Consider the following 16,704-nt stretch of genomic DNA (forward strand, 5'->3'; position numbering starts at 1 on the left):
CACTACTGCCACAAGCCAAAAATATCGCTTTTGACGTCATGTTTCGCTTACCAAAATCAGCAAAGGCCCCAATAACTGCCGTGAGTGACATCATAGTCCGCTGCGCTCTAGCCCAAGACAAACAGGCACTCCTTTCAGCTCTACGAAACCAAACTCCTTACACATTTGAGGGTGCCGAATTGTCCTTCTACCAGGACCTATCAAGGCCCACCTTGCAATGGCGCAAGTCACTCCTCCAAGCTACGAGCCAACTGAGAAACGCGGGAATACCATACCAATAGACTACACCACAAGCTCTCACGGTGAACCACAATGGGACTAGCCACAGGATCACCTCAGATGAAGAGGCACCTGCACTGCTGCAGACACTGGGACTGTCTGCCCCCGGTGAGGAGTCAAGAGACCGGAGGGGAACACCTACCTGGGACCCAGCCACAGTAGTTGCCTTTACCCCACGGAGCCGCATGACTACGGGCACTGGGATATGACTGGGCTCAGAACCCAATGAGCAACGGGCAGCTATGGACTGCACTCATTCCACAATGTTTTACTATTGTTTTGATAACTCTTTATGCTTTTTGTTATTCCTCTGGCTAGCCAAGGTTAACATACCCAGAACACCCTCCTTGTGTAGGAGCTGGCAAATGTCAGCCCTCCATACGAGGCCTTACAAGGATGAGTGATGACCCACGAGATAGGAGTGCAGGAATAGGGCAAGACACCTACCACACTACCTCACCTCCCCCCCCCCCCCCCCCGCAGCCCTAACAGCTAAAATCAGCCCAATCTCTCTTCGCCACAACACCACTACTATTTATGCTCTAAAACCGAACACCAAGGCTGCTCACAACAGGAGGCACTCACTGACACTCACACTCATGTACTTCAGCTCACATCAAGCCACACAACGATCGAATGACAGTAGCAAGTTTATTTGTTCTAGTTCAGATCTGTTAAACCCAGTTCTCGATCACCCCTACCTAGCTTCCAGACAAGCATCACATACCCACAAGCATAGGTCGCAGGGTGTTGTCCCTAATCTGGACAGGGACCCTCTTACAGCATTCACTAGATTGACACGCAACTCCCAAAAGATGGCCTCAGTCCAAGCGGTACTTAAGCCTGGTTTTACATACTATAGCATACTATATCATCGCACTGGGTACCCTGCCCGATAAGTAAATCAAACGTTTACCATTGTTATGTTTGTGAAATATCTGGTTCAAGGCAAGATTCCTGGCCTATTGCTTGTTTAAAAAAATCATCATCGCTATATCACTCAATGTCATGTCTTCACTTGCATATGTTCTTTCCGTGCACCGCAAAAAATAAACAATTAAAAAAAAAAATATGTTAGGATGTTCTACGCTATTTTCCACAGAGTGTTTTTTATCAAAGTTCGGAAGGCTTGGAACGCCCTAAGATTTTGGAGCGAGCAGGGTTAAATTCTTGCTCACACCAGTGTCAGCTGAAGTCATATCTAGTAACCTCTGATTGATTCATGAGCTGAATGCAAGCATAAAGTGAGCATTGCATACAGCCCTTTAAATACATTTGAATCCTGCGGCTGAGCAATTGCGTTCGGCTGCTGTGTTTATGACGCCCTGGTAGTGTCTCCTTGCATGTACCCCTGCTGACAGTGATTGGCGATTTGGCTACTGTTTCAAGGTAGTTTTTCCCAGAAAGTCAGTACATTTAGACAAGTGGACAGACAATGGGTTGGGTCTTGATCATTATCTGCTGGGCCCATTAGGAATATGTTAGAAATATGGGGGGCAGGGGCCTGATCGTCATGCTTCCCGGTCGCATGCAGGAGAGGTTCCTGCAGAATCAGGCCCTTTTGGCTAAAATTCCTGGCACCCTACTATAATTTAAGCCAAGAAGTACAGCGATGTGTGCACTTCTGCAGATTCCAAGTTCAAACATTTTGGGGCCCCTGAAGGGCTATATGAAAATTTGGTGTCTACTCAGGAGAGGAGTGAGACACAACAGCCGCCCTGTTCACACGCCTAGCTACCACACAACAGCTCTGTGACACTCCTCACAGGTCCTGTTCCTTCCCCTAATGACCACTGGAGAGTTCCGACGGTACTGTCAGGATTACAGTATGATCCAGCACATAGAATTGTGTAACACAGAGGACTCATAGGTAACGTATACCGGACCTTAGAATGGCCGGACTAACGTACCAAAGAATAGTCAGGAATAGCCGAGGTCAAGGGACACAGAAAGAGACACAACGATAAGGAAAAGCCAGGGGTCAGGGATGTCAGAAAACAGGGAAGTTTTAAAAACAATGCCAAAGTCAAATAACCAGAATTACCAGAATCAATAACGCGCTCTCAGGCAACCACAAGAGAAACCACGACAGGGCACTGAGCAGGATGAGAACTGGGCCTAAATACCCCTCCTCTGGATCTGATAGGCTGTAACCGGCCTCTGACCCCAATGGCAGTTACCAGGTTCCCATTTGCATAATTGCTGCTCAGCACAAACCCTCCTGTGGATTTGATTGCTACTCGGCACAACTTTTCCTGTCAGGACAGTAATGTTGCTCGGCACAACTTTTCCTGTCAGAACAGTAAATGTCATTAATCACATTTTTATATGCGGATGAATACGTGACAGGTACACAGACAAACCCTAAATGTGCTTACCCTGCACTTGGGTTCCAATGCTTCCTATAGGCTATTATGTTTCCTCTGACGAAGGTGCATATATACAGCACCGAAACATGCGTCAGGCTCTTTCCTATGGGTGCATTTTAACTTGCACACACACGGGCACTTCACCGCACTGTGTGATACACGTTTTTGTTATGATTTAAGTTTTTCCTTTCAGTTTTTTTCTTCTATGCCTATTTAGTAAATTTAACAGGGAGAGAGTCTTTCTCTACTTTACTTTACTTTATCTGTCCTACTTCATTAGTGCTGCTGATCCTCTAGACCATGGGTCGTCAACCTGGTCCCTACCGCCCACTAGTGGACGTTTCAGGATTCCAGGTGGGCGGTAGGGATTTCGTAATTTTGAGAGATTGGGCGGGCGGGCAGGAGGGTGCGAGCCAGCGGTACCCCTGCGACCGGGTACCGCCATCATCACTTGCGGCCCCGGCCCGCGCGGCAAACCGCCAGGGCCGCCGTCCAAGGGGTCCATCGGGTGGCCCATGCTGTCAGGGCCACCCGATGTATGTGGATTGTAAGGGGGCCCGGTCAGCGCTGAGCTCTTTAACAGCGAGACTGGGCCCCCTGTGATTACATCACAAGCTGGGAGGAAGTGACTGCATCTCACTCCTCCCAGCTAACACACAGACCGCGCGGGAGGAAGACCAGGGAGTCAGAGTAGGAACTCTGACTCCCATCCACCTGAGCCACCACTGGACCCAAGGGAAAGTCACCCTCCTGCACCTAAAAGGTAGGAAACAGGAGGGTTACTAAAATATTTTGTGTGTGTTTGTTTGTGTATGTGTCTTTATATGTATGTCTTGTGTCTGTCTGTCTGTATGTATGTGTCTGTATGTGTGTGTATGTATGTGTGTCTTATGTATGTGTCTTTGTATGTATGTGTGTGTCTTTGTATGTGACTTGTGTGTGTTTGTGTGTCTGTCTGTATATATGTGTGTATGTATGTGTGTCTTGTCTTTGTATGTATGTGTTGTGTGTGTATGTGTCTTTGTATATATGTGTGTCGTATGTATGTGTGTCTTGTGTCTGTAGGTTTGTGTGTATGTGTCTTTGTATGTATGTCTTATGTGTGTGTCTTTGTATGTGTGTGTCTGTATGTATGTGTGCCTGTCTGTTTGTATGTATGTGTCTTGTGTGTGTATGTGTCTGTATGTGTGCCTGTCTGTGTGTCTGTATGTATGTGTGTGCCTGTCTGTCTATATGTATGTGTCTTTGTATGTGTGTTTGTGTGTGTGTGTGTGTGTGTGTGTGTGTGTCTGTCTGTATGTGTGTCTTGTGTGTGTGTCTGTATGTATGTATGTATGTGTGCCTGTCTGTTATAGTGGGCTATAGTAAGTAATAGAAAGTGGGATACCTAGCTCAGCCTTCCTACTGGGCATTGCTATAAGGAAGGTTAAAACATTTTTAAAAAAAGGGGGGGAAAAGATGGGGAGGGGAATTGAGGAGGGAGAGGAGGGGAGCTGACGCACAGATGAGAAATCATATTATGCGCAAACAGAGAAGTCGTCTGAATATCACCGAAAGAGGAGACCTTCGTTTGTTCCTTACGAAAATTGAACCAGATATCAAATATTTAGTCTCGCAGCATCAACCTCAAGGATCTCATCAATCACTAATAAACGTAATTTCAATTTACTTTATTGTTTTCTCATTAAACTTTATAAATAGAGATGTCTCGAATAGTTGGCTGGCGAATAGTTCCTGGCGAACATAGCTTGTTCACGTTCGCCACGGACGGCAAACAAATGCGATGTTCAGTCCGCCCCCTATTCGTCATCATTGAGTAAACTTTGACCCTGTACCTCACAGTCAGCAAACACATTCCAGCCAATCAGCAGCAGACCCTCCCTCCCAGACCCTCCCACCTCCTGGACAGCATCCATTCCATTTTAGATTCATTCAGAAGCTGCATTCATTAATTATTTTTTTTTGTATTTTTTTTTTTAGACAGAAGTGTGTTATATTTGAGCATGCTAGGCTGAACTGAGGGTATGAGTATATAGCAGTACATTGTTGTGAAAGATGGCTGTCATGTTTAGGGTGTAGCTTGCACGTTATTAACTGTGTATTTATATCAGCAGCTCCACCACTAGTTATAAATCAAGTGTGAGTCGCCCCATGAGATGAGACTAGTGAATAACATAATACATGAACGGTTAAGGTAAAGGTATGTAAGGAACTACGACAATAAACTCTTTAGGAGGTGAAATAATGACATGTTTAAACGCTTGCTACTTTACGATTAGTTAATGTGCAGAGAGCAGTTCATGTGATCAAAGGCATGGTGTGGAGGATCGGCTATAGTGGGACATGCTTGGCAGGCTGCTGTTTACTGCTTGTGCTCATCCTATCCCTTCTGGGCGCCAGGTGCAGACCCTGGGAGTCCCTGATACCTGGAACAACAAAGGCAAGTCTCTGGCTGAGTGCCGGGTTCGCGGCTTGAGGTGGTGGAAGCTTGTTTTGTCGGGTGGTCGGATCTGTCCCGGTGGTGCTTCACGTCCGGTGCGGGATTGTGGTGGCTTAAGGTGGAGGCGAGTGCTTGACGTGGGGCAGGCTCTGCATTTCTGTTTGTGCCTCCGGTCCCGTCTTCGACGCCTTTTGCGTTGGTGGATTTTAATAGGGACTGCTTCGCTTAGCTGTGGTGGAGCTTGTTGGGGCTGTGGTGGAGCTTGTTGGGGCTTCCTGCTTGTTATTTGTTTCCAAAATTGATTAAAGAGTCTGTCCAGCTTAGACTCAATATCCTGCCATGCTTTGCTGGTACCAGGAGGACACGCGGCTGCCGCCATATTGGGAGAGTCGCAGATGAGTATGTCAGCCTGGGCGGCTGTGCTCTGTGCGTCCATTAGCTCCAGACAGCCTCTCAGGGGTGGACCGGGATAACCCCCACCGGTCCGAGGGGGGGGGAGGGTAATGGAGCTCCTGCCGGGAAGTAGCTGCTCCTGGGCATCCCAAGATCGGGACATTGGCCGCCTCTCCCGCCCGGTGGGCACCAGGCCACACTTGCCACGCGCAGGTAAGTAAGACTCTGTCGAGTTGCTGACCGCTATTAAGCATGTCGGGTCGGTCAGGTAGGAGCAACATTGCTGGGTCATCCCCTTCTGGGGTGAAATTCGCTTGTTGATAGCTGCTTAAAGTGAGATATTGAGGGAGCTCACACGAAGTGCGTCTTTCCTCCATGACAGCTAGGCCCCGCCCCCCAGAAGCTGCATTCTTAGTGAGAGGAGGGACAGTGTAGCTGCTGCTGATTTAATAGGGAAATCGATAGCTAGGCTAGTGTATTCAGTGTCCACTACAGTCCTGAAGGACTCATCTGATCTCTGCTGTAAGGACAGCACCCCAAAAAGCCCTTTTTAGGGCTAGAACATCAGTCTGTTTTTTTTTTTTTGTGTAATCTAATTGCAGTTGCCTGCCTGCCAGCGTGTGTGTCAGGCTCACAGCGTATACTGTGCCCACTTGCCCAGTGCCACCACTCATATCTGGTATATCACCACTCATATCAATAGCTTGCATTTAAAAAAAACACAACTTTTTTGACTGTAAAATAATAGCAGTCAGTTTCCTTCACACTTGTGCGTTTCAGGGCCTGCCAGGGCACAGTGTCACACCAGTGCAACTCATATCTGGTGTAACAGTAGTGTACATTAAAAAAAAAATAGAAATTTGACTGTGAAATAATAGCAGTCAGTTTCCTTCACACGTGTGCGTTTCAGGGCCTGCCAGGGCACAGTGTCACACCAGTGCAACTCATATCTGGTGTAACAGTAGTGTACATTTAAAAAAAAAAAAATACAATTTTGACTGTAATAGATTGAATAGCAGTTAGTTGTCTGCAAGCGTGTGTGTCAGGCCTACAGCGTCTACTCTGCCAACTTCTGCCAGTGCACAGTGCCACTCATATCTGTTGTCACAGTAGCTGGCACGCATAGTACCACTAATCGAAAAAAAAAAATGACAGGCAGAGGCCGGCCACCCCGCAGGGTACCTAAGTCTTTGGTACCTACGTCTTCATCTCCAGCCAGCATTATATTCAGTTTGTGAATTTTTGCTTCTTTGTTTCTGTTGCTATTATGTTGTAGTAAGGTAGGAATACTAGGTTTTGGGATGTGCAAGAAGAGGGGGTAAGTGTTAGGGGCCATACAAGCATCTAAATCTATGGATATGTATTGTGATGTGAACCACTTAATGGAATGGTGGTCGAGGGTGGATAAGTTTTAAAAGAGTTGTTTTCCTAGCACTATAGCTTCATATAGTGCCCCCCTCCCTCACACCCTCCCAGTGGTGATGAAGATTTTAAAACCCCTTTTATCACTTACCTGATTGTCCCTTGTCAGCCGTAGGGGACCTATTGCGCACGGGTGGGGAGAGCCATTAGGCCTTCCCCTATAGGAAAGCATTGTATAATCTTTCCTGTGGGGCTTTGGGTGATGCTGGATGTTTTCATGCAAAGCGTGAGGACGTTAAGCATCAGGAAGTCCCTGTAGAAGTCCCTTTAGACCCACTAAAGCTGAAGTTAACCATGCAAAGTAATTTGCAGTTTGTCACAAAATGCAATAATTACAATTGCAGAGTTAAAGGGCCTGGGACACTGCACCTAGACCACTTCAATGAGCTGAAGTGGTCTGGGTGCCTATGGTGTCCCTTTAAGGCCTCCTAGATATTTATATTGCAAGATTTTTAAGAAACTAATCCAAATTCATTTCCCCTTCCGCAAAATTATGCAATGCATCAAAGGAGCTGTAGTTCTACAACATCCGGAAAGCAATATTTTGACTACCTCAACACAGCGGGAGAAGATGGCGGGGTCCGCGAGGGATAGGTTCAGATAAGTTACCTTTGTCTGCCTCCACCACCTCAGCCACCAGACCCCCAGGGGCGATGTCACCATCATGGGCCTTTGCAAATTCTACAAAGTCCCCCGATGGTGACAGTGCCGCTTTTAAATTCCTTAAATAATGCCATAATGCATGCGCATTAGCGCTCCCCATAGGAAAGCATTGAAAATGCATTTCAATGCTTTCCTATGGGGAAACGAGCGACGCTGGAGGTCCTCACACAGCGTGAGGACATCCAGCAACGCTCTAGCACAGGTTTCCTGTGCTATGATCCAGGAAGTGCCCTCTAGTGGCTGTCTAGTAGACAGCCACTAAAGGTGGAGTTAACCCTGCAAGGTAATTATTGCAGTTTATAAAAAAACTGCAATAGTTACACTTGCAGGGTTAAGAGTAGTGGGAGTTGGCACCCAGACCACTCCAATTGGCAGAAGTGGTCTGGGTGCCTGGAGTGTCCCTTTAAGGCTATGCATGTCTTAGCATGCTTGATGTTTTAATAACAGCTTTTCAGAAAAACTTGTTAAGTAACTAGAAGCAGTTTATTTTTTTGCTGTTCCCTTTTATCTACGTTTTAAAAGAACACTCAAAGCACATAAAGCACTTCAGCATGACAAATTACTTTAGGGGTAATGTCTGTGTCCTTGCAGTTTTATTTAAAAAAAATCTGTTGATTAAAAGAGAAATCAAGAGAAACTGTCACATCTTCCCAGCTAGCAGGCGGACAGCTGGGAGAGTGTCCTAGCTCGCATCCTGAACTATAGTTTAAAGCAGAAATGAGGGACTGCACCAATCTGGGATCAGTGACACAATGTATGTCACAGCGTATAAAAACAGGTGTAGAGGTTAAAAGAAACTCTATAGGCACCCAGACCACTTTAACATTGGCGTAAAACTCCACTATTTAAATCAGATGGTCTTAGAGAGACCAGCATTTGGCGCAGCATGCGTTTTGCCACGCATGCACACTAGACTCCCAATGCTTTCCTATGGGAAAACATTGGATTGGCTGAGTTCATCGATCTTGATGATCTCAGCCAAAGAAATGGAGCAGAATGCCGAAGACTAGCACTGTGAGGAAGAAAAGGCAAGTAAAACCCACCTTTATAACCTTGGCAGCAGAGGCCAGGTCACCTAAACTGTGATTATGGCACTATAGCTTTAGAAATACACATTTGCATTCTTACTTTTCCTTTAAGGGATTCTGCTCTATGCTCAAACCCAGGTATTATTGGAATCTTGTAATGCCTCTGGTTAAAGAACACAAAACAGTTCAATCTGTGCTACCCTAAATACTTAACCTGCACATCCCATTCTTTAAATTTCTTGGTAAATATTAGCTTGAAAACTGTACATTAGAATAAACATCTATGTTATAAACAACAATTCACTGGAAGGGAGCCTAGGGAAATATTCTTAATATTATATATTAAGAATATATATATATATATATATATATATATATTCTTAATATATAATACGTCCAAAGGAGGAGGAGAGTCCCCAGCGCCGAGGGAGCCCGATGCTGGAGAAAGGTAAGTGTTTAACCCCCTTCCTCCAACTTCAGCCCGGCAGGAGGGGGACCCTGAGAGTGGGGGCACCCTCAGGGCACTATAGTGCCAGGAAAACGAGTTTGTTTTCCTGGCACTATAGTGGTCCTTTAAGTTTGCCGTTCAGAATTCAGGACTCTCTCTCTCCCTCCCTCTCTCTCTCTCTCTCTCTCTCTCTATATATATATATATATGAGAGAGAGAGAGAGAGAGAGAGAGAGTCCTGAATTCTGAACGGCAAACTTAAAGGACCACTATAGTGCCAGGAAAACAAACTCGTTTTCCTGGCACTATAGTGCCCTGAGGGTGCCCCCACTCTCAGGGTCCCCCTCCTGCCGGGCTGAAGTTGGAGGAAGGGGGTTAAACTCTTACCTTTCTCCAGCATCGGGCTCCCTCGGCGCTGGGGACTCTCCTCCTCCTTTGGACGTCATCCGCTGAATGCGCATGCACGGCAAGAGCCGCGCGCGCATTCAGTCAGTCCATAGGAAAGCATTCTCAATGCTTTCCTATGGACGCTGGCGTCTTCTCACTGTGAAAATCACAGTGCGAAGTGCGGAAGCGTCTCTAGCGGCTGTCAATGAGACAGCCACTAGAGGCTGGATTAACCCATATGAAACTGCTATGTTTACAGCAGGCAGGGTTAATCCTAGATGGACCTGGCACCCAGACCACTTACCGTGTTTCCCCGAAAATAAGACCTACCCCGAAAATAAGCCCTAGCCGAATTTTCGGGGTGGGCTGCAATATAAGCCCTACCCCGAAAATAAGACCTAGGCATTTTACCTTTGCGGCCCGGCGGGACTTCCTTCTTCTATGAGGAGGAGGGGGAGGAGCGTCGCGGGCCGCGGCATCGCGCAGCGTGATGACGACGTGCGCAGCGTGATGACGACGTGCGCAGCGCCGTCAGTCTGCCTTCACGGATCTTCAGCGGAAGGATCCATTCCGGGCGGTGAGGCACCCAGTGGTCGGACTCTTTGAACTGTGAGTAGATATTTTATGTCTGGGACTTAATTAATTAAAGGGGGGGGGGTGAATTAATTAAAGGGGGGTGGATTAATTAGAGGGGGTGGATTAATTAAAGAGGGGGTGGATTAAAGGGGGGTGGATTAATTAGAGGGGGTGGATTTATTAAAGGGGGGTGGATTAATTAGAGGGGTGGATTAATTAGAGGGGTGGATTAATTAGAGGGGTGGGATTTATTAAAGGGGTGGTGGATTAATTAGAGGGGGTGGATTTATTAAAGGGGGTGGATTAATTAGAGGGGTGGATTAATTAGAGGGGGTGGATTTATTAAAGGAGGGGTGGATTAATTAGAGGGGGTGGATTTATTAAAGGAGGGGTGGATTAATTAAAGGGGGGGTGGATTTATTAAAGGGGGGGGTGGATTTATTAAAGGGGGGTGGATTAATTAAAGGGGGGTTGATTAATTAAAGGGGGGTGGATTAATTAAAGGGGGGGTTCAATGTGCATACCTTTACCATAAATAAATAAGCCCTACCCTGAAAATAAGCCCTAGTGGGTTTTTTGTGACTAAAATTAATATAAGACCCTGTCTTATTTTCGGAGAAACACGGTAGTTAACCTGAAGTGGTCTGGGTGCCTATAGTGGTCCTTTAATGCTTAAAGCAACAATATAGCATTAGGAATACAAGCATATTCATAACATTATGGTGTTACAAATATCATTTTAGTTTCAGTTTCTCACAAATGTAATTTTAAAAAAAGCAGTTTCATTCACCTTTCTTCCCCTGGCATAATGATCTTGGTGCAGTCAGTTTGTATCCACAGGGAAGCATTGAGGACTAGTGCACACGCAGAGCATGGAGACACTAAAGATCGGTCCTGCAATCTTTGCACAAAGTCATTCAGGAAGTACCTGTTATAGTAAAGGCAGCTATAGGTGGCCTTTTACACTGCTGATGCTGCAGGGATACATTAAGTTGTAGAGGTATAGTGTACATTTTAATGCTAAAGCTAAATCCTTTTCCACATCAGCTCTTGCACATTTAATTTAGCAGGTTTTAATTTCCTAAAATTCAGAGATTAGTGAATAAACCTCTGAGTGAGAGATAAAGGTTACATAACAGATACAAAACTTAATTCAATGGGAAAATAATGCCATTGGGGGCTCCTGAAGGTTTTACAATGAACAAAGATTTTCAAAACCCCAGGAGGACATTGTTTTCCCCAAATACATGTATCAGTGTCCCTATATTAGAAAGGAGGAAATTTAACAATAAATGAGACAATTACAAATTGTTATAGGAACAATGGGTTTATGAGAAAGAGCTTACAATCTAGAGTCTACTAAGTGTTAGGGATTCTGGCTAAAGGACAACTGTAGTAGTTATAATGCTAAGAGGATATATGTGCCATCCCACAGTTTTTGTAAAACAGTTTAACAAAGACCAGAATTGTCCACGCAGCCCGCCCCATCTCTCAAAGCATTTATTTTGCAAAATGTACGCTTCTCAATACCACTATCCGCCTATCACTCCCTACTGGGTGGTGCGGACATTGGTAATGTGAGGTGAAAATTCAACAATACCAATACAACGATGTAGGGGAAGACAATGGGTGCTGAGGAGAACTTTGATATATCTCAAACCACTTCCACATGGTTTTACAATAAAAATGTGGGTAGGAGCCCATTGGATTGAGACCATAACCACTACAATGAGTATTGGTTATATCAGTGGAGGCTGGAGCACAAGACAGCCTGGGAGCAGGTATAAGTTCAGACACACCAAAATATTGAGCTCCTACAATAGAGGGACATTAGGAGAAAAAAGAAGGACAGAGGGATTTGGAATTAAAATGGAGACTGTCCCTCCTAAATATGAACAATTGGGAGGTAGGCAATGGCTTTGCATTGGGAGGTCAGATCCTGAAACCCTAAAAGTTCTGTGTATTGTCCTGTTTCTAAAGCTGTCATTGGGTACCAAACAGTAACGAGGAGTACAGTCTCACTTCTTTAAATTGGTTGTTGCTTCCCAACTGTGTTAGAGGGTATGGAGTCGAATTGGTTAAAGGAACACTCCAAGCACCATAACGACTACAACACACACACTAGACATGTGCAATTCGTTTCTTTCTGAATGCAAATTTGGACGAACTTCAGGAAATTTGAACATTCGGATGCTTCCGAATGTACGAAGTGCCGAAGTTTCAAATGCCGAGCCGAACTGAACAGAAGTGCCAAATTTCGGAAGTGCCGAAGTGCTTCGGATTTCTGAAAAGTGGAAAAACAGGAGAGGGTTGGGGTTAGGGTAGGGTTAGGGTAACCCTATTCCTAACCCTACCATACCCCTAACCCTATGCTAACCCTGCTCCTAACTCACCCCTACCCATAACCCTACCCCTAATGCTACCACTAGTGATGTCCCGAACGGTTCGCTGGCGAACAGTTCCAGGCGAACATAGCATGTTCGCGTTCGCCACCGCAGGCGAACACATGCGATGTTCGGTCCGCCCCCTTTTCTTTATCATTGAGTAAACTTTGACCCTGAGACCCTGTAGGTCCTTCCCCTCATTATTTTTATGGCCCCCACTCACCACGCAGGGGTGGGGGCGGGGGGAGGACAGTAGGTTCCCCCAGTGTGTATCAGGGTCCCTGAGGACAGGTGTCAATCCATATCTGCCAAGTGACCCTATGTAGGGGGAACAGTCCCTATTCTGCTCTATGTCAGTGTGTATCAGGGATCCTTAGGATAGGTGTCAATCCATATCTGCCAAGTGACCCTATGTAGGGGGAACAGTCCCTATTCTACTCTGTGTCAGTGTGTATCAGGGATCCTTAGGATAGGTGTCAATCCATATCTGCCAAGTGACCCTATGTAGGGGGAACAGTCCCTATTCTGCTCTGTGTCACTGTGTATCAGGGTCTCTGAGGACAGGTGTCAATCCATATCTGCCAAGAAAATTTGATGTTCGCGACATCACTAGCTACCACTAGCCCTACCCTAACCCTACCCCTACCCTAACACTACCCTTAACCCTACCCTACCTCTAACCCTAACCCTACTCCTAAACCAACCCTACCCTAACCCTACCCCTACCCTAACGCTACACAAAGTCCCGAAGTCCCGAATTTCGGAATGCTGAACCGAACCAAATATTTTTCCCATACACATCCCTAACACACACTACAGTACAGGGCTAGGGCATTGGCAGATATTTTGAGGGCTTAGCTCAGTAAAAAATGGTTCTGTCTCTCTGACTGAGGTAGTAGAAATGGGGAGCGTTATCTAAAGGACCCCGGGTAAGAAGTCACACCAGTCTAAAACAGTTTCACTACATACAATGGAGGAGCGCCAGGACACTCCTGGCACCATAACCACTATAGAACACTGTGGTGTTTACTGTTCTTGGAGTGTTCCTTTCAGTGGGCAGAGCCAAATTCCAGAGTCTAGGGTTATAATCTATGGGCAGCATTGGCACTTGGGGATTCCCTAGCCTGCCTAAGGTTGGAAGTTTTGATCCTGGGCAATTGAATGTATGTCTGGGTGGTGCATTGATATTAGGGGTTCAATCATGCTTTTAGTACTTTTTTTATTGCACATTGCGACACCACTCACCGTGCAGTATGGGATTTGTAAATAATCTGCCAGTTTAAATAAAAGACATATTATGAAATATCTACTTCCTTTGTACTTTCCTTAGAAATGTCGGCCACATTGATTGTTGCACTGTATGAGACCTTCCCTATTGTTTTTTAGATTATGTGATCCCAAGGTTCATTGTAGAATTACAAACTGTGCCAGAGTTCACAAACACGCTGGCGAAAAATATGTAGGACATGGGTGAAAAATTATTGAACAACGTCCTTAAGATATGAAGGTTATATTCACTAAATGGCAAATTGTAGTAAACTGAAAACTGAATTTGCAATATTAGGAAGAGTCAAAGAAAAAGCCAAAGTAAACATCTGCAAGTCAGCTACATTCCCATTGGGGCTATTTTAGAATAAATTCAGGAAATCCAATTTTAAGTTCAGTCACATGGGGAGTAGTAGATAGCATCTATTTTTAAAATATTTTTTTGGCAGAAACTTTGTGGGCAAATCTTTTTAATAGTTCGGTGACTTTTTTTTTGCAAAGGATTTTTTAATGAAACTAACGGAGACAAAGTTAAATTGAATTTTTAAAAATCCGATTATCTCTGACTGGAGTCACTTAACTCAGACAGTAATTCATGAATGTTTATGCTTAAATGTTGCCATGCAAAAGGCCAAGCTTGTTTGCCTATTTGTGCACTTAAAACAAATTTAAAAAAAATTAAATTAAATAAAAAAAATGTAAAAAAATGTTTTAGGCACCATAACAACTACATGTCAACTGATAATGGTGATATTTGACTGTAAGCACCATCCTTTGATTATCTTTATTACAATTTATATAGAGCTAAAATGTTTCACAGCGCTTTACAATTATAGCGCTTTACACCCTGTTCCAAATTATTATGCAAATTCTATTTAATTGTCACAAAGATTAAATATTTAGTTTTTCAGTTTAACTCATGGATGGCATTGTGTCTCAGGGCTCTTTTTTTTTTTTTGTCAATCTTTGTTTTTATTGAGGCAAAAGATGGATCTTTACAGAAAGTAAAACAAGGGGTTAATGCATGAAAAATACACTTTATGCATAGCAGGTTTATACAGGGGTTGCATGTACTCCCAAGAATAAAGGCCTCTTTTTTTTTTGTTTGTTAAATGAACGTTTCAACAGTAGTGTTATGCAGGCTAAACAAGCTAAGCAGGCTAAATAACAGAGGTTCACTTAACTAAGTCTGATGCACAGCTGAATGTGACCTCGCTGGTATATCTAGGCATGGAGGTGAGTATCAGCGGCAGGGTAACAGGCGAGCCTACCAACACTAATCCTGACCCTCAGTTTATGTGAGGCAATGTACTTGTAACTAGTCTAGGCTTAAAAAGGGTTTAACCCCTTGCGGCAATCGACCTGAGGAGGCTTGTGGGCCATGAGCCTATCTGAAAACACAAATATAGTTAACTGGGAGATAAGCTAAGTTGTTGGGTATAGTTTCCTGATATATTGCTTGGTAGATATTATAGTATTGTCAAACCAGTGTTAGTCAGCACATAACCAATATGCAAGCAGCCCTGCATTGTATAGCAACCGGCAGTCTACGGAGTAACTTAAAAGAATAGGCATACAAAATATAGGAGCAAAAGCTTATCGGGCATTATGCTCAGCAAGAGCCTCGCAGGATCAGGCAGGCTTCTGCAAAGTTCAGCATCCATTCGTCAGATGCCTACAGGTAGTGCGATTTTGTTTCGGTCTCCTACAGCCCTCACAGGGAGACCATTCCACATGGACTGCGCCGCTCTGTGTGCCTGTAGTGCGTGGGTGCAGTCCAGGGATAGAGCAGATCAGCCAATGCCCAGGGGTGGAAGGCTGAAGGTAAGTGGATGCTGAAGTCCGTCAGTATTGTGGAGATGGGAGCCAGGAGGGTCTGTAGAGTGTGGTGGAAGTGCGAGTATGTCAAGGCCCTCCCCTGGACCCAGGCTTTGTGTGGGGTCTGCATCCTGGTGCCACAAACTCGGGTGCTCGTGGAGGCCGAGTTTTTCCCTGCATGGGCGCCTCGGAAAGCCCCGGTGTTTCGTCGCCGCCCGCGGTGGTTGGGCCTTCGGCGTTGTGGGCGATGCGGTGGAGGTAACTTCCTTTTGACCCTCGGCCCGGGTGGGCAGTCATTGCTCATTGCTGGGGCAGAAGGGTGCGTAGTGCCCGGGGTAGGCCCGCTCCCTCTCCGCTTCCCCTGTGATGTACTTCCGGGTATCAAGAAGGGTCCTGCGAGGATTCGTTCCCATTTGTCCCAGAATTGCTGGAATATCAGGTCCAGGCTTGTGGGCTGCGGTCGTGTGTGTGCAGGTCTCGTGGGATGCATTGTGTCCGCCATTTTGCTAGGCCCGCAGCCTCCGGAGCCCAGGTGTGGATGGGTAGCTGCAGTTCGTGTGGTCAAGTGTATTGGATGGGCGGGGACCGGGATAACCCCCACCGGTCCATAGGGGGAGGGGCAGGGGTTCCAACTCAGCCGTGCTGCACGTGTAGGCGATGGGAGAGCGGCCGTCTCCTCCATTGCCGCCATGTTTGTAGGCCGTAACATTAAGGGGGTTGGGATCAGTGCCAGAATCCACTTGTGTGGTGTCTTCTCGCAGGTCTCGGTGTCCCCTGTCGTTTAGTTGCCACAGTGAGTCAGGTCACAGCCTCCGCTTGTCAGGAATCGGCTTTAGGTAAGGTTAGTTGCGGGAGCAGCAGCGACATGCGTCTGCTCCTCTTAGCAGTTCGGCCCCGCCCCCCCTCAGGGCTCGTTTGATCACTGAAAACAATCTCGGACACCTGTGATAATTATACAAATAAAAGTACAGAGTCACAGCGTGTTACCCAAATAGATACCAAAAACACTCAAAACACCCGTGTGGTAACCTCTCTATCCACACTAAAAATCACAGCAAATCATATACATACAGTGGGTGGAATGATTCGGTTCAGGGTTAAATATGATGGTATTGGGGTAGATGTAGTAACTGTGGAGATAAAAGTGTACAAGCACCTAGTGCAATATTGTACTGTGTAATAATACTTTAACATACAATGTATAACTCAGTACTCACAAGGAGGGAGCCAA

Source organism: Pelobates fuscus, chromosome 9 (genome assembly GCF_036172605.1).
Source record: "Pelobates fuscus isolate aPelFus1 chromosome 9, aPelFus1.pri, whole genome shotgun sequence".
Lineage (NCBI taxonomy): Eukaryota > Metazoa > Chordata > Amphibia > Anura > Pelobatidae > Pelobates > Pelobates fuscus.